Source organism: Puma concolor, chromosome B2 (genome assembly GCF_028749965.1).
Source record: "Puma concolor isolate L17-30 chromosome B2, mPumCon1.1.hap2, whole genome shotgun sequence".
NCBI classification, from domain to species: domain Eukaryota; kingdom Metazoa; phylum Chordata; class Mammalia; order Carnivora; family Felidae; genus Puma; species Puma concolor.
In genome coordinates, this window is record NC_141671.1 from 112,241,383 (window position 1) to 112,263,042 (window position 21,660).

At 38.3% G+C, this 21,660-nt stretch overlaps 1 protein-coding gene across 2 annotated transcripts in view; it reads left to right on the forward strand.

Annotated features, from left to right (window-relative positions):
* PKIB (cAMP-dependent protein kinase inhibitor beta) overlaps positions 1-21,660 on the forward strand; it is a 182,850-nt gene that overhangs the window by 22,881 nt on the left and 138,309 nt on the right. For both annotated transcript variants that reach the window (XM_086707714.1, XM_086707716.1), the window contains one exon: positions 4,994-5,039. The gene's annotated coding sequence lies outside the window, so the exon portion shown is untranslated. Of the gene's footprint in view, positions 1-4,993; positions 5,040-21,660 lie in introns of those variants that run through there.

Genomic DNA, 21,660 nt, shown 5'->3' on the forward strand with positions numbered 1-21,660 from the left:
ACGTTGAAGGGCAGAAAAAAATTAATCCTTCCCTATAATTTTGTCTCCTCTGCTTTCCTTCCCCACCTCCCACAATAAAGTTACATTAAAAGCTTTGTTTCGATTTAATTAATCACTGTCATTATTATGATTACATCAATATTTATAGTTGAGCATTTTAGGAATTTATTAAAGTTACATTTTCTTTTATGCTTTTATTTTCCTTGAGAATAATAGCCTTGATTTTTCATTAGATTAATTTCATTTGAACATTTTGCTAACTATTCACAATAGCATTTTAGTACCATTTTCCCTAAGATCATTCTTAGGTAGTTCATCAGTTCCAGTTTTTTTTTTTTTTTTTTTTTTTTAAGGAGTCATCCATCTGAAGAACTCCATTCTTTTTTTATTGAACTCAGTGCTTTTTAGGGATACTGCAAAGCAATTGTCCAGAAACTTCTCTTCCTTGCAATGCTGAGAATTTCCTTCACTTTCTTCTGATTTGAGTGTCCTGTTTTCTTTATCTCTTCTTTTCATCTTTTTTACTCCGTTGTTTTATTGGAGCACATCTTCTTTTTTTTTTTTTTTAATTTTTTTTTTTTCAACGTTTATTTATTTTTGGGACAGAGAGAGACAGAGCATGAACGGGGGAGGGGCAGAGAGAGAGGGAGACACAGAATCGGAAACAGGCTCCAGGCTCTGAGCCATCAGCCCAGAGACCGACGCGGGGCTCGAACTCATGGACCGTGAGATCGTGACCTGGCTGAAGTCGGACGCTTAACCGACTGCGCCACCCAGGCGCCCCTGGAGCACATCTTCTAATTATTTCCTGAGAAAGGCTGCATGGCATGGGAAATATGATTTTTAAGAATTTGCATATGTGAAAATATATTTTACTATAACACAAATAGGCTTGGCATCAATTTCTATACTGAAATAATTATTTTTTCTTAATTTTGAAAGTGCTGCTCTACTCTCTTTTAGAGAACAGTATTATTCCTCACTTTTGCATGGCATACTTACTGGTCTTTTTATCTCTCTTAAAACTTATCTCGTTATCCTGAAATTTCACTTATGGGCCTTAGTCAGATTTAGTTTTCTTCCTTTCTTTCTTCTTTCTTTCTTTCCTTCTTTCTTTCTTTCTTTCTTTCTTTCTTTCTTTCTTTCTTTCCTTTTCTTTCTCTTTCTTTCTCTCTCTCTCTCTCTCTCTCTCTCTCTCTTTCTTTCTTTCTTTCTTTCTTTTCTTTCTTTCTCCTGTCAGTGGGCACTTTCATATGGACACTCATGTCTTTAGTGCTGAGAAATTTTTAAAAAATGTTTATTTTTGAGAGTGAGAGAGTGCAAGTGGAGGAAGGATAGTGTGAAAGGGGGGGCGGAGGATTCCAAGTCTGCTCTGCGCTGACGGCGCAGAGCCTGATGTGGGGCCTGAACACATGAACCTTGACATCATGACCTGAGCCAAAGTATGATGCTCAACAGACTGAGAAAAAAATTTCTCAGGCACCCTGAGAAAAAAACTTTTTAATTATTTTATTGGTGATTCTCTGACTACTGTTTTACCTGGTTTCTCTTTTTGAAAAATCCATGACTCAAATATTTTGTCTCCTAAACCATCTTCTTATTTTCTCTTCTTTCCTGTCATTTCCCATCTCTTTGTCTTTGTACTCTAATTTCTGGATCACTTCCTTGACATTATATTTCATCACTACCATTGGGTTTTTCATCTCTGCCATCACATACTGTTTATTATGTTCTCTTTTTTGTTTCCCAAATGTTCCTATTTATTGCAAGAGATCTTGCAATTATTCTCTGACTTCTTTGAGAATATTTGAACTTTCTTCTTCTTTTAAGGTCTTTGTTCCAGTTATTATTTTTGTGTCTATCCTTCATGACAGATGCTTCCTCAGATGACCTATTAATCTTATCTTCTCATTTGAAGGGTGGGGAACTAAAAATTGTTAACATTGAGCCAGCCTCTGGAAGCCAGGAAGGCAAAACACAGTGGTCTCCACATTCAGCATTCGGCATTCAATATGTCTGTATTCACTTATTCACCTAATTTTCACACTGTGCCTGGTTTCTCCCAGCCCAAAGACCTTGTGTTTGTCTTCAAAGAACAGAACTCTTTCTGCTAGGTTGAAGGAGGACAGACACCCTGCTGCAGAGGGTGACGTAAGGGATCTGGAGATCTGACTACTGTTATGCCCAGAATTCGTGATCCCCAAAGACCACCAGGGAGCCGAGTCTGATACAAAAGCAAAAGAGCCTTTATTCGAGCTAGCTCAAGCTCAATCCCCTACCTGCACCAATGCAGCGGTGAGATACCAGAGAGAGATCGAGTTTCAAAAGCACAAAGGTTTTATAGGGGTCTAGGGGCAGTTGGTGAGGTAATGGCTGTGGCCTCAGCCGATTGGCTGGGGAAGGGTCGTGGCCTCGGCTGACTGGCTGGGGAAGGGTCGGAGTCCTGTTACGCAGGTCGCCGGGGTGTTTTGATGGGAAGTTTGAACGGGTGAGCCCGAGGTTACTCAAGGGGAGGAGGCGTGGTCTGAGGTTTCTGCGATTTTCCCGGAAAGGGGCCATGTCGGGGACATAGTCACTCAAGGTGGAGGACACAGAACAAGATGGAGTCGGCCGGCGTAGGTCCGCTCTTTCAACTACTTAAGCAGTGTTCCACCAATCTTCCATTTTTAGCCTCTGCCTTCCCTGTCAGACTAGAGGTGGCACCAGTTGCTAAGCCTTTTGTGCATTCTCCATACAAATCATGTTGGTTCTGTGCCGTCTCTCACTCTAAATTCACCCTTTTCACCCTCTCTGTGAAAATGGAGATGGGCCAATTACAGATTTTCTTTGCAGACAGCATAATGTCAGCTTTGTCACTAGAGGGTGCTGGAGAGACATTCTAGGAGGAAGGGGCTTTCCTTCCTGGTTCCAGAGTGTTCCTTTTGTCTGGCTCCTGCAGCATGTGTGGCTTTTGCAGCACCAGACTTTTCCATTCCAGGCAGCCTCTCCAGTGCCCAACTTTGCCGTTCATGTTGGGCAGGAGAACCCAACGGCTGGCAGCTTCTTCAGCATTTCCACCCTCAGGCAGTTTTATGATGGAGGCTTCCAGTGAGTCATCTCCCTATGAACAGGTTTCACTGGCACCCTAGAGGTTGTATTTCCAGCAAGTTCCACCAGTGCAGCATCACAGCATCCTCTCTGTATTCAGCGAGCAACTTCCGTGCCCTCTCCAACAAGGTCTGGATTGTAGCCTTTGGGAGCAGAGGTAGGCTTGTCCTTGGGCTCTATCTCACCCTAAGAGGTACTGGCTGCTTCTTATATCTGCTATTCCTATATTTTCTACAGTCCTTTTTACTTCTTACTAGCTAATTTCTGGGTATCCCAACCTGCTGTTATAGTTAGTAATTCTTTATATTAAACCATCTCTGTTCAAATTACTCTGATTCAGTCCTGACTGCTAAGGTCACTGTGAACCTGCAATTCAAGCCCATAAGAGCCTGTCTATCACCTACAGTGTAATAGCATGGTATACGTGCTCTTTTTTATCTGCCCTTGACCATCTATGCATATCCTCTGGCTATCCTGACTGCCCTGTGCTCTGCTCCCCATCTCGAAATAACCCCTCCCCCCCACCAAGAATACTAAATTACTAGAATTTTCACAATTCACAAAGCAGATTAATATTCCTGGGCCTTAAGGGTGTGCAGTCCCCTTACTTTAAAAATACCTTAACTCAGCAACATAGTCATCTTGCAAGATTGTTCAATGCCATCTGAAGAGCCTTCCCTGATCTTTTCTCCCTCTTGAGATTTGTTGTTTTTACCTCTTGTTCCCTTAGGGCACAAGCTGTTCACAGGTGTGTGCCCTGAGTTTACAGTGAACTCTTTATCTTTCTTTCTGTTACCAGACCTAGCATATTACCATTTTGTCACATGGTAAAAACTCAATAAGCTTAGAGGAATGAATCAATGTGTTGAATTGTAAGGTATCTAATTTACAATTTCTTCCATAGAGAATGAATATAAAGCAAAATCAAGGTGAAATTTCAGGAGAGGGAAAAATAGTAAATGATAGGACGATTCTTCCCTGATGTGTAGCCCTATTTCCACTGCTAATGCCACAATTACAGCTGTGCTAACCTGCTATTTCAAAGCAGCTGTCAGACCAGTTTGAGCACGGTGCTCTTCGCAACTCACAAGATTAGCTCAAAGTGATACAGGTGCTCCTAATTTAGTTGGAGCAAAGTAACACTTCTAATTTAGGTAAAACAAATCATTGGTATGTTTCAGTATTTTGACGGACATTTGCATTTCTAGATCAACAGAGATGACTGACAATCTGTGGTTCTCCAAAAAAGTGCAGAAGTTAGCATTTCAAGGATTCCTTACATTTACCAATTTAAAACTCTATACCACTATGTTGGGATCTCCCTGGGCTGGAATTTGAACTAGACACAAGGACCACTACACTAAATTAGTATGACTACAAATTGTTTGTTTCTTTCTCAAAAATTAACCTCAAAATGACAGAAAAAATTATTAATTCCAACTGTGAAGTAAAGATTTCTGAATTTTCCAGGTACTGTTTCAGTGATCTTCTTTGAAATGCAGATATTTAAATATTTGTTAATTAGGTTTATATTTTGTGCAGGCATGTGCAGGTTGGTAAAGATATAATGTTAAATAAATTATAGAATGCACAAATCATGGGTACTCACTAAATGTACTGATATGTTTGTTAGGCATTAAAATACTCATAATGCTTGCATTTGACTAACATTTGTACTCACTTAACAAACTTTTGTTTTCAAGAAATCTGTAAGATGGGCAAGAATTATCTTCTTTTTACAGTGGAAAGGTAGCTGAGCAGTAGAGCAGTCACACAGTATGTTATAGAATAAAGACTTTAATAAAGGGCTCTGTCCACCATTCTGGTTGAGATAAGTACATAATGCAGATTGAACTATAAAAAGATCAACTTTTTAATTAACTGTTTAATTCTCTTTCTTACATAGAGACTCATGCAAAGGTGGACCACCAAAAATATCTACAAATTAGACGGTAAGTACTAGACTTCTAAATGACCTCTACACAAATCATTTCAAAGGAACATTCTGTTAATGATTTTAGGTAATTGCTTACATAGCTGTTTTGGAAAAATAAATTTCGTCTTAAAGATTTAAAATAAAATCAACAGCAAATTGTAGGTGAAGAGATGGAGCTCTATAGTGTAGGATCTGGGCAAACCAGAAAGTAATAAACCCATCTGTTTCATTTGTTGAGCAAATGTTTATATGCTCCTTCTTTGTTCTATTCGTGGATATAGGCCTATAGAGAGAAAAACAGCAATCTTTTGTGGTGAGCACACTAACAATTATGATCCAAATGCTGTGGGGAACCCGGGGATGAGACTGATCCACTTGTTTCAGGGAATCAGGGAAATAAGGGAAATCAAAGAAGAAATTATATTTGAGTTAAATCTGGAGGTTGAATTGAACAATCCAGGAGAAGAGGAGGAGAGAGGCCATTTCCAGGAGAGGGACCAGTACATGCAAAGACTGGTAGTTGTGTAAACATACAATGTATTTTAGAAGACGTGAGGAATGCAGCATGGCTTAAGAATAGCTGAGGCTGGAAGGATAGATGCAGTCATATTTGAAGGAGCCTTTGGTTAGGAGGTTTTTGCTTTTTATATTATAGGCAGCAAGGAGGCATTGGAAACTGATAGATTATGGCAGGGATAATTGATAAAACTCAGCATTAGGTTGGGCGTGAAAGAGATACCAAATGCTTAAAACAAGGAAAAAATATAAAGAAGAAGATAAAGGACCTGCAGAACACCTCCTGAATGTGCGTTCTCTTTTTGATGGTAGGAGAGGAGTAATTTCATACCCTAATTTTGTGGTTTCCTACCCTGCAGGCCCTCTTTTCCTTTCAAATTGCCATTAGGATTTTAGCCTTTGGTTCCATTTCTTCTTATCTTAGCGTTCTGCTTTCTTTCAGAACATTACTTATGGCTGGTTTGAAGATCCTGTTCACTATCACTTAGCTCTCCCTTATTTGTAATGATACTTTTCAGAAGGCTAATCTTATCACAACATACAAGAGAAAAACTCACCACCTTGGAAAGTAAGACCGTGTATAATATAGAAATACCACACAAAAGTTCAGAGACTTGCCCCCGTTGTGAAATATCTAGAGATCTAGTGGTCTGGAGCATGTTGATGTATCCCTTTGAAGATGAAGGGCAAGTTATTGCACCTGCCTCCTCTAACACTAAGAAAGAGACAAACCCCTGTAGGCTTCTTTGGATTTTTGGAGGCAATATATGTTATTCCAACTTATTTACCAAATATCTCCAAAGGCTGCCAGTTTTTTTTTAATGTTTATTTATACTTGAGAGAGAGAGAGAGAGAGAGAGAGAGAGACTGAGAGTAAACAGGGGAGGGGCAGATAGAGAGGGAGACACAGAACTCGAAGTGGGTTCCAGGCTTAGCGCTATCAGCACAGAGCCTCACGTGGGGCTCAAACTCACAAACTGTGAGATCATGACCTGAGCCGAAGTTGGACACTCAACCAACTGAACCACCCAGGTGCCCCTGCCAGTTTTGAATAGAACCAGAAAAAGAGAGGTCTCTGTATCGGATCTAGCCTGCCATACAAGCTGCTCCATAACTTGGGACGTATAACTGAACAGTTCTTATGGCTCTTGAAGGGTCAGAGATATGTAGAAATACTATTTGGAACCTTTGGCAGTCCCTACAAGTTCGTCATAGCACAGAGCTTTAACAATTTTGGAGCAAAGCTTTGCATTCTCTGTAAAAAAAAAATCTCCTCCTTTTTGAAAAGCAGCTTCTGGCTTATTACTGGGCAAGTCATAAGTAAATGAAAGCTTGATCCTGGACCACTAAGTTACCAAATCATCTGAGCTGCCTATCATGAACCAGGTATTTGGCAACACTCTAAAATATTGGGCATGTATAGCAGCACTTCATCATCAAATGAAAGTTGTATACACATGATCAGGATCAAGCAGGTCTTGAAGGCAAAAGTTAGTGCAGAGCAAACATCACAGGTGCCCATGGCCCCTATTTCTTCTATGTTGTTTCCTCCATTTCAACCTTACGTATGACCTGATAGGGAGCTCCCTAAGACCAACCTACTAAGGAAGAACAAAATTTGCAGTTTGGTTTACATGTGGTTCTGCACAATACGCTAGCATGACTCTAAAGAGGAAAGCTGCAGGGCTACAGCTCCACTCAGCGATAGCCCTAAAGAGCAGTGGTGAGGAAAATCCCTCCAATGGACAGAACTCAGAGCAGTGCATATGGTTGTTCATTTCTTCCTAGAAGAAGAGATGGCTGAAGACATGCATCTACCCTGATCCATATGCAATTCTTAACATTTGGAAGAACAGTCAGAGACTTGGAAGGAGCATAATCAGAAAATTGGTTAGAAGATAGTCTAGGGAAGAGATATGTAGATAGACGTCTCTGTGTCTACACATAAGAAAATATTTTTGATCTATATCAATGGTCAACAAAGAGTGACACCAGTCTAATAATCACGTAAAAAGTTGCTATTCTGTGGATGTTGGTGAGGATCTATCCCCAGCTACTGCTGTCCTCTCCAAATAAACATAGAAGGTGGCCACAGAAACAAGAATGGAGGTTTTGGATGGACTCAGCAACACAAGGCTAATTTGGCCATAGCTGCTGTCAAATGCCTAACCTGCCAACAAACAAAATCTGATACACTGGTATGGCACCATTCGTCTGGTAGTCTTGCCAGGCACCTGCTGGCAGGATGATCATATTGAACTACTTCCATCATGCTGTTTTATTTTCATTGGAATAGATACTTCTCTGGATATGGATTTGCCTTTCCTATCTGTAATGCTTCTGCCAAAACCATCACCCTTGGACTTATGGAATGCCTTATTTGACATCATAGAATTCCACACGGCATTACCCCTGACTAATGGACTTATTTGACAACAAATGAAGTGTGGCAATGGGCTTGTGTTCATAGAATTCACTGAACTAAGCATGCTACCTATCACCCTGGAGCAGCTGGCCTGATTGAACTGTTGAGTAACTGTATGAAAATTCAGCTGTGGTGCCAGCTGGATAGCAACTTTGTGGACTGAAGTCATGTCTTCCAGGACTAGGTATATTATTTGAATCTGAGTCCAAAATACAGTAGTATTTTTCCCATGCTAAGATTCAAGGGACAGAAATAGGAATGTCTATGAACATTTTTCTTCTTATTTCTGTACCTTTTGACTTTTCTGGTTTGGAGATCTTAGTTCACAAGGGAGGGATACTTTCCCTAGGGGACGTAGCAATGGTTTCACTAAACTGACTGTTGAGACTAATTGGCCACTGTGGGTTCCTCGGGCCACCTAACCAATTGGCAAAAGGGGGGATTACTATACTATTGGAGTGATTGATTCTGACTGTTAAGAGAAAATTGGGTTACTTCATTTTGGGATTCTTTGAGGTGTCTCATAGTATTTTTATGGCCTATGATAAAATTTAATGAAAAATTATAACTAATCAGTAGAGGCAGAACAGGTAAATGTACATACAGACTATTTCAAAATTAAAGTTTTGATAATCTGACTCAAAAGAAACTACCAGCAACTGAGATGCTTACTGAGAGAAAAGAGATTATGGAATGGCTAGTGAAGAAGGTGATAATATCAGCTATTATTATATGATCAGTTAGTGAAATAAGGAGTATTATAGTTATGAGTATTTCTTCCTTATTTTGCCATGAATTTAGTTTTATCTATACTAACTGATCATTTTCCTTTCTTATTTCCTTTTCCTAAAGAAGATAGTGGTTAAACTGATGTCTCAGTGTTTAGTTGCAGGACATCAAAAAGGGAGTGTGGAGAAGAAATCACTCTAAGGTGGTATCTTACATATACTTCTTTGGGGAGAGGAATAGTGTATTTTCAGTAAGCAAGAGATAGTTGCACGATGTTAGGCAGAAGCATGGTTTTTCTTTTACTTTATATGGAATATGGTTAAAAGAGGTATGCACTGATGACAGGTTGACTAGGAGAGAAAAGATTGTGCTGTGTCAACTTGATTAAGCTAAGAACCACATTTCCCAGAATTCTCTTTGCTGTAAGATTACAAATTAAAGTTGACCAAAAGAGAACTTGCATCAGATTTGGAAGGCACAAGTGTGAAACAGCAACCTTTATTTTCTGGAGATTTCTGAGGTCAGTTAAAGTGACAGAGAGGAACTTTTCTTCCCAACTCTTTGTCCTCCTGATTAAGATCAGTTCCAGGCTTATCACCAGATGCATGGCTGTACTTTGACAGACACATTTCATAGACCTACCCCCCCACCGCCCCCGCCATAGTCCCACTTTGGTGGCTAGATATGCTGGTCTTCTCAGAATTCCTTGAAATTATGGACAGTTTTACAGGTGCTTCAGGAGAACTCACTAGAGACTCCTTCTTAGGTTCTCCTACTGTCGATTCCCTAGCTCTTCCCACAACTGTGTGAGGTTTACTTTCTACAATATATTCCTTATCCTGCAGCACTCATAGTGACTCTGCTTCTATGGCTGAACCACACATGACATCCAAGCTCTGAATTTCTTCAAATCTTCATAATCTTAAGACAAGTAAGTGAGTTTTAAAGAATTAGGAAGTTTTCCTGTGCAAGTTTTCTTTCTTGAGAAATTTAACAAATATTAAATATCAGAAAGATTTAGAAATTAACAGTTTGATTATTGAAGAGAATGGTAAGACTATACATAACCTAGGTGATTTCATACTTTCAGAAATACATCTTGAACTTACTGAAGGAGAAAATGGAATTTAATGGCTCAAATAACTGAGAAATGCAGGTTGTATATATGGGCTTTGGGCATGGCCAAATTTAGGTGCTCACAAAATGTTATCAAAAGTCTCCCTCTCTCTCTGCACCTGCACATCGTGGATTTTACTTGGGTGGTTTCACCCTCAAAGCTCTCTAATTGGTGCCAAAGATGAGCATTGGTAGTTCCAGGCTTATATTCGACCAACTTGCCAACACCAGTGGAAAAAGAGTACTCTTTTCCCAATACTTTTTAGCAAAAATCTTCAGCCTAATTTAGCTGACCTGACTTGGGTCATGTGCCATCTCTTAAGCAGTAATTGTTTATTCTGATTGTGAATGATAAGGTCAGAGCATACTCCTAGATCTGGGGCAGCCCATCGAAATATCATGCATTGAAAATAGAAGGGTCAATAAGAAAAAGAGGGATTCTGTTGCCAAGGATGCTTGATGGGTAAAATCAATACATCTCCATGATAGCAGTTTTCCCGCAAACACGTACACTTTCTTTTAATTCATAGACTCCAACATTTATTTTTATACATACATTGCTCCCATGTAACAAAAAACAACTATTTTATGCACAACAAATACTGTAGTCACCTCCTGTCTAAAGAGTCAAATGAGTGTTGTAAAGTTATCTTATTACTCTAGATCAAGATCTTTGCTTTGTAACTGTTAGTCTCAGACATAGCTTCTTATTATCCAGCAGTATATGACTGATGATATATTTGTTTAACCACCTACAGCAAATGTAATAGACGATGGTGGAGTAAATAAAGGATGAATTCAAAAAAATTCTCATTTGAAAATGAGAAGAGGGAAAAAGTAAATAAACAATTGTTCTACTCATTAAGGATTGCAAATTCTTACTGCCCAGGACAGTGGGTCCTTTGGTCAGGAATCTGCATTACAGTGGATTTTACTTGACAGTTATTTTCTTCTGGGTACATTTGAGATCTGTTTTTGATGGCTGCCATATGTTAGCAACACACTTCCTATTGGTGAAGTTTTGGTGGTTGAGGGAATGTTTATGGGTTAAGTACTTACGAGCATTTGCTTGCCAGGTTTGGGGTTTTTCTAAAAGGGAAACATTAAAACCTTGGTAGGCATCCAGTTAATTTGCATTTGGTCAATGCTGTAGACTAGTAACTGGAAACTGAGATCATGTTGAGTCATAATTTCAAGAGAAATCTGAGTCTGTAGTTTCTATTTCTTAGCAGTAGGCTGCAATGCTCTACTCACGTTCCAACTCTTAGCTTAAAGGTTTATAATGGTAAAGAACAACTGGTTAGGATTGGAAGTCATAATTAATTCTCTTCATATCTCTAGGTGGTATGACTGGGAAAACACTTTCCACTATCTTTTAATTAAGATAATTGGACTGGTGTTTCTGTCATTTTCACCTGAAAACTTCCTACCTAACACCTTCTTCAGGCAGGGAGTAGCAGTTGAGGTTCTTGGATGGGCCTGGGAAATCATTTTGTAGCTTCTTGTAGATCCTCTTCTTATCTACAATGTTGTTGTCAGACTCCTTGGCTTTCCATGCAGTAACTTTTTCTTGGGGTGAAACATTTGACTTTTTCAGTTTTTCATGCACAGAGCTACTTGAATCTCAGCTGTCCTGGGTTGTTATATGAGCCATAGAACAAGATTGTGTTTTCTCCTCCTCCTCCTCCTCCTCCTTCTTCACTTTTAAACAGTCAAGATTAAAGTATTGAGAACTGGCTATAATATTCCAGGATCCTGACATGTTTTTACCAAATTCCCTCAAGTTCTAACCTTAGTAGACACATAACCTGAGTCCAAAGATATGACAGGTAGCAGTTTAATTATCTGCTTTGCTACTTCATAGCACAGATGGATTGCATTCTAGCTAGAGAACATTCATTACCCTGCAGTCTACCTTGGCTTGGCCAACACAACATTTTTAATATTTATCAGTGACAACAACTAACTTCCACATTAGCCAGGATATTTTTAGTGATGATGACAGCAACCTCAATCTAATTATCTTAATTCAAAGGAAAAACAAGTATTTATTAGTTCACAAACCTGAAAAGGCCAAGGGTAGACTTTGGCCTGAGACATGGCCAGATTCAAATCAAATAGTGGAGTGCTTTAACAATGTCATAAGAAATTGGTTTCTTTCCATTTCTAGCTCTATTTTCCTCCACTCTTAGGCAGACTCTCTTATGAGCTGAGAAAAATGAGCATGGGAAACTCCAGGCTTCTCAATTTTCTAGCAGTTTAGTACCCTTGGTGGAAGAAGCCATCAAAAGTCCTGGGCTATCTTTGATTGTCCTAACTCGGTCACATGACCAGTTCTTTATCAGTGACTAGAGTCACTGGCTCTCACTAGTCAGGCTTAGGTCTACTATGCACTCTTGATGATGAGAAGATGAGGAGATTCTTGAAAATAAAAAGACATGGAAATAACAGACATCTACCACTGTCATAAAGAGAACTAGGCCAGGAGTCAAGAAATATAATCTAATCACAGTTCCATCACTTTCCAGCCATCTGACCATTTCTGGGATTTAATTTCCTCATCTGTAAAATAAATACATTAATACTAAACTCAACTATTTCATGAGATTTTTGTTTTGGAAAGATGAGATTGTATATAGAACCTCAGAAGATATATATAGAAAGCAGATATTAAAATTTTTGGATAATATTTAAAAGCAATGCTTATGTTGCTTTAAAAACATGTTATTTTCAGCATTAAAAAGATATAACTACATAAGCCCAACCCCTAGGACAATAATGTTACTATCATTTTTAAATATTCCATCTCATCTTTCTTTTTCTTGCTTTCTTCCTCCCTCAAAAACATTTTCTCATATAGCTATATAATCTATAATTTTCAGCTTTAATGGCAACATTTCATCTATCAGACATAAATAACTTTCCTAACAAGTCTTATATTGTTGGACATTTAAATTATTTCTTTTTTTAATGTTTATTTATTTTTGAGAGAGTGAGAGAGACAGAGCACAAGCGGGGAAGGGGCAGAAAGAGAGGGAAACACAGAATCTGAAGCAGGCTCCAGGCTCTGAGCTGTCAGCACAAACTCACATATGGCACCTGAGTGGAAGTTGGACGCTTAACCCACTGAGCCACCCAGGTGCCCCTTAAATTATTTCTTATTTCTCAACATTATAAATAATACTGTGATGAATATAATTATTTTTATGGAGTTGCACTTAGTACCAACATTTCTAAGGCTCTTGATATATAGTTAGCTGTCTTTTTAAAATAATTGTAGCAAATTACATCATTCTTAGCAAGGAATAGAGGTATAATTTCACTGTGCCCTTCCTGGTTATAGTGGATGCTACTGTTGTCTTCCTTACATTCCTTGTATTGTACCATTTTGGTGTATTCAGGTGAATTTCAGTGGGTGACCTCTGTATTTCTTTGTCTGGACTTTTTCTGGGATACAAAAGGCATTTCTTTCCAAGTGTGTGCTTCAGGTCAGAAATGCTGGGGAACTGAACAGCATGGAAGGTTTTTTGTGTCTCGTGTCCATGAAATACAGCCAGATCAACACTAAACCATGCTGCATACCTAGAAAACTGATTTTAGGATTAACACAACAATCTGCACAACCTGAACCACAGAACTCAGCAGGTACACGATGTGGAGAGGTGAACTGGGGGAGAGAGAAGCCACAGAGGGCAGGGAGTGAGCTGTTTTTGCTTGTGGAGAGAGGACAGAGGGAGGGGGAGAGTACGGGAAAAGCACCCCCCCTCCAAAAGCAGCTAGAGATAAAGTGAAAAGTGAAAACAGGAGTAGGGACTGAACTAAAAAGGGAGAAAGGAGAAAGGAGAGGGTTTAAATTCCATTAAGACTCTATAAACAGGGGGAATGCAGAGTCTGAAACTCTGCAGCTTGATACCTGGCAGTGTCTGGTGAGAAGGGCGAATCCCCAGGAGCACAGTGGAGTCTAGGATTCCTCTGGCCACAGGGGAAGAGGCTGTTCCCCTGTTGGGAGGACATCCAGTAGAGTCTGTGTGGCCCCAAACAGGAAAAGATCCCAGTGGGCCTGGGAGAACAACATTCTCTGGTACTGGCACAAGGTCGTTGGGGGTGAAGCCTGGTGCCAAATGTGTGTTGTGATTTTCCATAATCCTTGAAATGCTGCTGCTACACAATCGCATGAACTTTTTCTGGGGTGGGCCAGCACCTGGCCGCAATCTCTGGGCAGCAGCAGCAGCGTGGTCCTGCGAGCATTCCTGGCTGCAGCTGGCATCCAGCCATTGCCTGGTGAGACCCTCCTTCAGAGGGCAGAAAGGGTCAAAGCCACAGTCCCTCAGAGATAAGGGGTCGGGAAACACAGCCACATCTGAGATAGAACTCAGGAGGGAGGTGGAGGGAGTGGACGGAAGCTGAAGACAAGACAGGTGCTGATTGGGGAGAACAGAGTTCTGATACTAGAGACTGGGTAGCTGGGTGCCGCCATTTTCACCCCTCCCACACATGCACATACACACCTACAAGTGTCACAACAATCCACACCAGTAAGGTAGGCAGCACCATCTAGTGGAGAATGGAGCCATTACATTAGGCCCTGCCCAACTGAGCCAACCGCTCTTCAGGAACACAAATCTCTCCGCTTACTTAGTTTACAGACTATAAAGTGCTTCATAGTTTGACTTCTAGGGGAAAACAAAGTAATTTCAAATGTATTTCAGGCTGTTCACTGGTCCATCTATTCAATTTTCTTTTTTTCCTCTTTTTTGTTTTTTTTTCTTTTTCTTGAATGCAGGAAAACATATATTTTTATTTTCAATTTTTATTAAAAATATTTATCATGCCTTTTTTCTACTATATTTTTTACTTTTGTGTAATTTTTCCAAATTCTATTAAACTTCCATCACTTCATTTTATTCTATTACAGTGTATTCATTTTTCAAATTTTCAAACGATTTCCTTTTTTTTTTCCTTTCCGTTTCTTTCTCTAATCTATCAAGCCCCTTTCAACACCCAGACCAAAACACACCTAGGATCTAGCATCATTTATTTGTTTTATGTGTGTGTGTGTGTGTGTGTGTGTGTGTTGTTTTTAATTTTTTAATTTAAATTTTTTAAACTCATTAATTCCTTTTCTCCCTTCAATATGACGAAATGAAGGAATTCACCCCAAAAGAGAAGAAATGACAGCCAGGGACTTAACCAACACAGATAAAAGCAAGTTGTCTGAACCAGAATTTAGAATCACAATAGTAAGAATACTAGCTGGGGTTGAAAACAGATTAGAATCTCTTTCTGCAGAGATAAAAGAGTAAAAGAAGTAAAAGAAATCTCTTTCTGCAGGATGAAATAAAATGCTATAACTGACCTGCAATCTCAAATGGATGCCATGGCGGCAAAGATGGATGAGGCAGAACAGAGAATCAGTGACATAGAGGACAAACTTAAGGAAAACAATGAAGCAGAAAAAATAGGGAGACTAAGGCAAAAAGCATGATTTAAGAATCAGTGACTCATCAAAAAGGAACATTAGAATCATAGGGGTTCCAGAAGATGAAGAGAGAGAAAAAGGGGTAGAAACATTATGTGAGCAAATCATAGCAGAAAACTTTCCTAACCTGGGCAAAGACACAGACATCAAAATCCAGGAAGCCCAGAGGACTCCCATTAGATTCAACAAAAACCGACCATCAACAAGGCATATCATAGTCAAATTCACAAAATACTCAGGCAAGGAAATAATCATGAAAACAGCAAGGGAATAAAGTCCTTAACCTACAAGGGAAGACAGATCAGGTTTGCAGCAAGACCTATCTACAGAAACTTGGCAGGCCAGAAAGGAGTGGCAGGATATATTCAATGTGCTGGATCAGAAAAATATGCAGCCAAGAATTCTTTATCCAGCAAGACTATCATTCAAAATAAGAGAGATTAACAGTTTCCCAGACAAACAAAAATTAAAGGAGTTCATGAGCACTAAACCAGCCCTACAAGAAATTTTAAGGGGGACTCTCTGAGGGGAGAAAAGATGAAAAAATAACAAAATAAATAAATAAATAAATAAATAAATAAATAAATACCAAAAACAGCAAAGACTAGAAAGGACCAGGGAATACCAGAGAAAGGACCAGAAACTCCAACTCTATAAACAACATAATGGCAATAAATTCATATCTTTCAGTACTCACCTTCAACATCAATGGACTAAATGATTCAATCAAAAGGCATAGGGTAACAGAATGGAGAAGAAAACAATATCCATCCATATGCTATTTACAAGAGACTCACTTTAGACCCACTAAAGACACCTTCAGATTGAAAGTAGGGGGATCAGAACCATCTATCATGCTAATGGTCGACAAAAGAAAGCCGGAGTAGCCATACTTATATTCGACAATATAGACTTTAAAATAAAGACTGTAACAAGACATGAAGAAGGACATTATATCATAATTAAGGGGTCTATCCACCAAGAAGACCTAACAATTATAAACATTTATGCTCCAAATGTGAGAGCACCCAAATATATAAATCAATTAATCACAAACATAAAGAAACTCATTGATAATAATACCATAATAGTAGGGGACTTCAACACTCCACTTATAGCAACGGACAGATCATCTAATCAAAAAATCAACAAGGAAACAATGGCTTTGAATGACACACTGGACCAGATGGACTTAACAGATATATTCAGAACATTTCATCCTAAAGCAGTGGAATATACATTCGTCTCCAGTGTACATGGAACGTTCTCCAGAATAGAAAACATACTGGGACACAAATCAGCCCTCAACAAGTACAAAAAGATCAAGATCATACTGTGCACATTTTTAGACCACAACATTATGAAACTCAAAATCAACCACAAGAAAAAATTTGGAAAGGTAACAAGTACTTGGAGACTAAAGAACATCCTACTAAAGAATGAATGGGCTAACCAAGAAGATAAAGAGGAAATTAAAAAGTACATGGAAGTCAATGCAAATGAAAACACAACAGCACCAAACCTCTGGGACGCAGCAAAGGCGGTCATAAGAGGAAAGTATATAGCAATCCAGGCCTTCCTAAAGAAGGAAGAAAGGTCTTAGATATACAACCTAACCTACACCTTAAAGGTCTGGAAAAAGAATAGCAAATAAAACGCCAAACCAGCAGAAGACAGATAATAATAAAGATTAATGCTATAAAAACCAAAAAAACCCAGTAGAACAGATCAATGAAACCAGAAGCTGGTTCTTTGAAAGAATTAACAAAATTGATACACCACCACCCAGTTTGATAAAAAGAAAAAGAAAAGGATCCAAATAATAGAATCAAGAATGAAAGAGGAGAGATCACAACCAACACAGCAGAAATACAAACAACAATAAGAAAATACTATGAGCAATTATACGCCAATAAAATGGGCAATCTGGAAGAAATTGAAAAATTTCTAGAAACATATACACTGCCAAAATGGAAACATGAAGAAATAGAAAATTTGAGCAAGACCTATAACCAGTAAGGAAATCGAATTAGTAATCAAAAACTGCCAAAAAACAAGAGTCCAGGGCAAGAATGTTTTCCAGGGGAATTCTAGCAAACATTTAAGGAAGAGTTAACACCTATTCTCTTGAAGCTGTTCCCAAAAATAGAAATGGAAGGAAAACTTCCAAACTCTTTCTATGAAGCCAGCATTACCTTGATTCCCAAACCAGAGACCCCACTAAAAAGGAGAACTACAGACCAATTTCCCTGATGAACATGGATGCAAAAACTCTCAACAAGATATTAGTCAACTGGATGCAACAATACATTAAAAAAATTATTCACCACGACCAAGTGGGATTTACACCTGGGATGCAGGGCTGGTGCAACGTCCACGAAACAATTAATGTGATTCATCACACCAATAAAAGAAAGGACAAGAACCATATGATCCTCTCAACAGATGCAGAGAAAGCATTTGACAAAATACAGCATCCTTTCCTGATAAAACCCCTCAAGAAAGTAGGGATAGAAGGATCATACCTCAAGATCATAAAAGCCATATATTAAAGACCCAACACTAATATCCTCCTCAATGGGGAAAAACTTAGAGCTTTCCCTCTAAAGTCAGGAACAAGACAAGTCTCATCACTGTTATTCAACATAGTATTGGAAGTCTTAGCCTCAGCCATCAGACAACATAAAGAAATAAAAGGCATGCAAATTGGCCAGGAGGAGGTCAAATTTTCACTCTTTGCAGATGACATGATACTCTCTATGGAAAACCCAAAAGATTCCACCAAAAAACTTCTAGAACTGATTCATGAATTCGGCAAAATTGCAGGATATAAAATCAATGCACCAACAGTGAGGCAACAGAAAGAGAAATCAAGGAATTGATTCCATTTACAATTGCACCAAAATCCATAAAATACTTAGGAATAAATCTAACCAAAGAGGTGAAAATCTATACACTGAAAACTATAGAAATCTTATGAAAGAAGTTAAAGAAGACACAAAAAAATGGAAAAATATTCCATGCTCCTGGATAGGATGAACAAATATTGTTAAAATGTCAATACTACCCAAAGCAATCTACATATTCAATGCAATCCCCATCAAAATAACACCAGCATTATTCACAGACCTAGAACAAACCATCCTAAAATTTGTAGGGAACCAGAAAAGACCCCGAATAGTCAAAGCAATCTTGAAAAAGAAAACCAAAGCAGGAGGCATCACAATCCCAGACTTTAAGCTATACTACAAAGCTGTAATCATCAAGACAATATGGTACTGGCACAAGAGCAGACACTCAGATCAATGGAACAGAATAGAGAACCCAGAAATGGACCTACAAACATATGGCCAACTAATCTTTGACAAAGCAGGAAAGAATATCCAATGGGATAAAAACAGTCTCTTCAGCAAGTGGTGTTGGGAAATCTGGACAACAACATGCAGAAGAATGAACCTGGACCACTTTCTTACACCATACACAAAAATCAACTCAAAATGGTTGAAAGACCTCAATGTAAGACAGGAAGCCATCAAAATCCTCAAGGAGAAAGCAGGCAAAAACCTCTTTGACCTTGGCCACAGCAACTTCTTACTCAACATGTCACCCAAGGCAAGGGAAACAAAAGCAAGAATGAACTACTGGGACATCATCAAAATAAAAAGCTTCTGCACAGCGAAGGAAACAATCAGCAAAACTAAAACGCAACCGACGGAATGGGAGAAGATATTTGCAAACAACATATCAGATAAAGGGTTAGTATCCAAAATCTATGAAGAACTGATCAAACTCAACACCCAAAAAACAAATAATCTTATGAAGAAATGGGCAAAAGACATGACTAGATACTTCTCCAAAGAAGACATCCAGATGGCCAGCTCACACATGAAAAAATGCTCAACATCATTCATCATCAGAGAAATACAAATCAAAACCACAATGAGATACTACCTCACACCTGTCAGAATGGTTAACATTAACAACCCAGGCAACAACAGATGTTGGTGAGGATGTGGAGAAAGAGGATCTCTTTTGCACTGCTGGTGGGAATGCAAACTGGTGCAGCCACTCTGTAAAACAATATGGAGGTTCCTCAAAAAATTAAAAATAGAAATACCCTATGACCCAGCAACTGCACTACTAGGTATTTATCCAAGGATACAGGTGTGCTGTTTCAAACGGGCACATGCCCCCAATGTTTATGGCAGCACTATCAACAATAGCCAAAGTATGGAAATAGTCCAAATGTCCATTGATGGATGAATGGATAAAGAAGATGTGGTATACACACACACACACACACACACACACACACACACACACACACACACACACACAATGGAGTATTATTCAGCATTCAAAAAGAATGAAATCTTGCCATTTGCAACTATGTGGATGGAACTGGAGGGTATTATGCTAAGTGAAATTAACAGAGGAAGACAAATATCATGTAACTTCACTCATAGGACTTTAAGACAGAGAACAGATGAACACAAGGAAAGGGAAGCAAAAATAATATAAAAACAGGGAGGGGGACAAAACATAAGAGACTCTTAAACATGGAGAACAAACAGAGGGTTACTAGAGGGTTTGTGGGAGGGGAGATGGGCTAAATGGGTAAGGGGCATTAAGAAATGTACTTCTGAAATCATTGTTGCACTATATGCCAACAACTTGGATGTAAATTAAAAAAAAATTACAAAATAAAAAAGAAAGAAATGCTGGGGAATTAACATACCCCAGGGACAGCCCTCAAATAATGACTGATGGGAGTTGATGAATATGTATAATTTGAGGCATGTGTTTTATACTATCATCTGCAAGATTATGCTCGAGTCATCTACCCACTGCTACCCACTGGTTGTAGCTGGCGTCATATGCATTCTTTTATTTCCACATTTTTATTGAGATATAATTGACAATAATATTGTACAAGTTTAAGGTGTACAACATGATGATTTGATATAGGAATATATTGCAAAATGATTACCACAAAAGATTAGTTAACATATCTATCACATTGTATAGCTACCTTTTATTGTGTGTATGGGGAGAACTTTTAAGATCTACTATCTTAGCAATTTTCAAGTATATAATACACTATTAACTATTGTCAACATGCTGCACATTAGATTCCCAGAACTTATTATCTTCTAATTGGAAATTTGTACCTTTTGACCACCTTTGCCCATTTTCCCCACCCCCTCACCCCTGGCAAACCAATCTATTCTCTGTTTCTATGAGTTTAGTTTTTTTTTTTAGATCCCACATATAAATGAGATCATAGATTACTTGTCTTTCTCTGTTTTACTTCAATCAGTATAATGTCCTTTAGGTTCATCCATGTTGTCACAAATGGCAGGATTTCCACATTTCCTTCTTTTTTTATGGCTGAATAGTATTTATTATACATATACCACATTTTTTATCCATTCGTCATTTGACACGTAGGCTGTTTCCACACTATGGCTATTGAATGAATGTTGTGATGAACATGGGAGTGCAGACATCTCTTTGAGACAGTGATTTCATTTCCATCAGATATATACCCAGAAGGGATTGATGGATCATTTTAATTTATTGAGGAATCTCTATACTGTTTTCCATAGTGGCAGCACCAATTTATAGAACACACTCTTGGTCCACTGTCTTCTCTTCCCTGTCTTGTTTCCCCCCTCTGCCAAAGTCCTTTGTATCCTACAGATAAACTACTTATACTTGAAACCTCATCTCAGAGTCTATTTTTGGAAGGACACAAGATAAAACACCAGGATTCGTTATCTTCACTTAATTTTTAAATTGGCTAACTCAATAGGAAATGAGTTATTGATTATTTGTATCAACATAGGTAAATCTCAAAATATATTATTAAATGAAAGAAGCAAATTTAGAGAATTCATAAGTAGGGTAGTATTTGTGAAAAAAATAGCATATACAAAACAATTTTATGTATGCAAAGCAATGCCATATATGCAAAAATTGTATAAATGCAACATGGTATAAAATTTATAACAAAATATATGACGGAAGATTCTTGGGAATGGTAAAGCCAAAATTAGAGTTGCGAAACCTCTAGAGAGAAGGAAGGGGAATGTTATTTGGGAGGGTTACACAGGCTTGGTATATTTTATTTTTTAAGCTGTATTATAGCTCTGTGTATTTATATCATTCCATATGTTTTTTATATGTCTGAAATAAGTTGTTATGATTACCTACCTATATAAAGTAAAACAAAATGCTTGTAAAGAAAATTCATATAATACTTTAAAAGAAATGTTCATTTAATACTTAAAGAAACCTGGGTGTTATATTGTAACTGATGAATCATTAAATTCTATGACTGAAACTAATATTATACTATATGTTAATAAA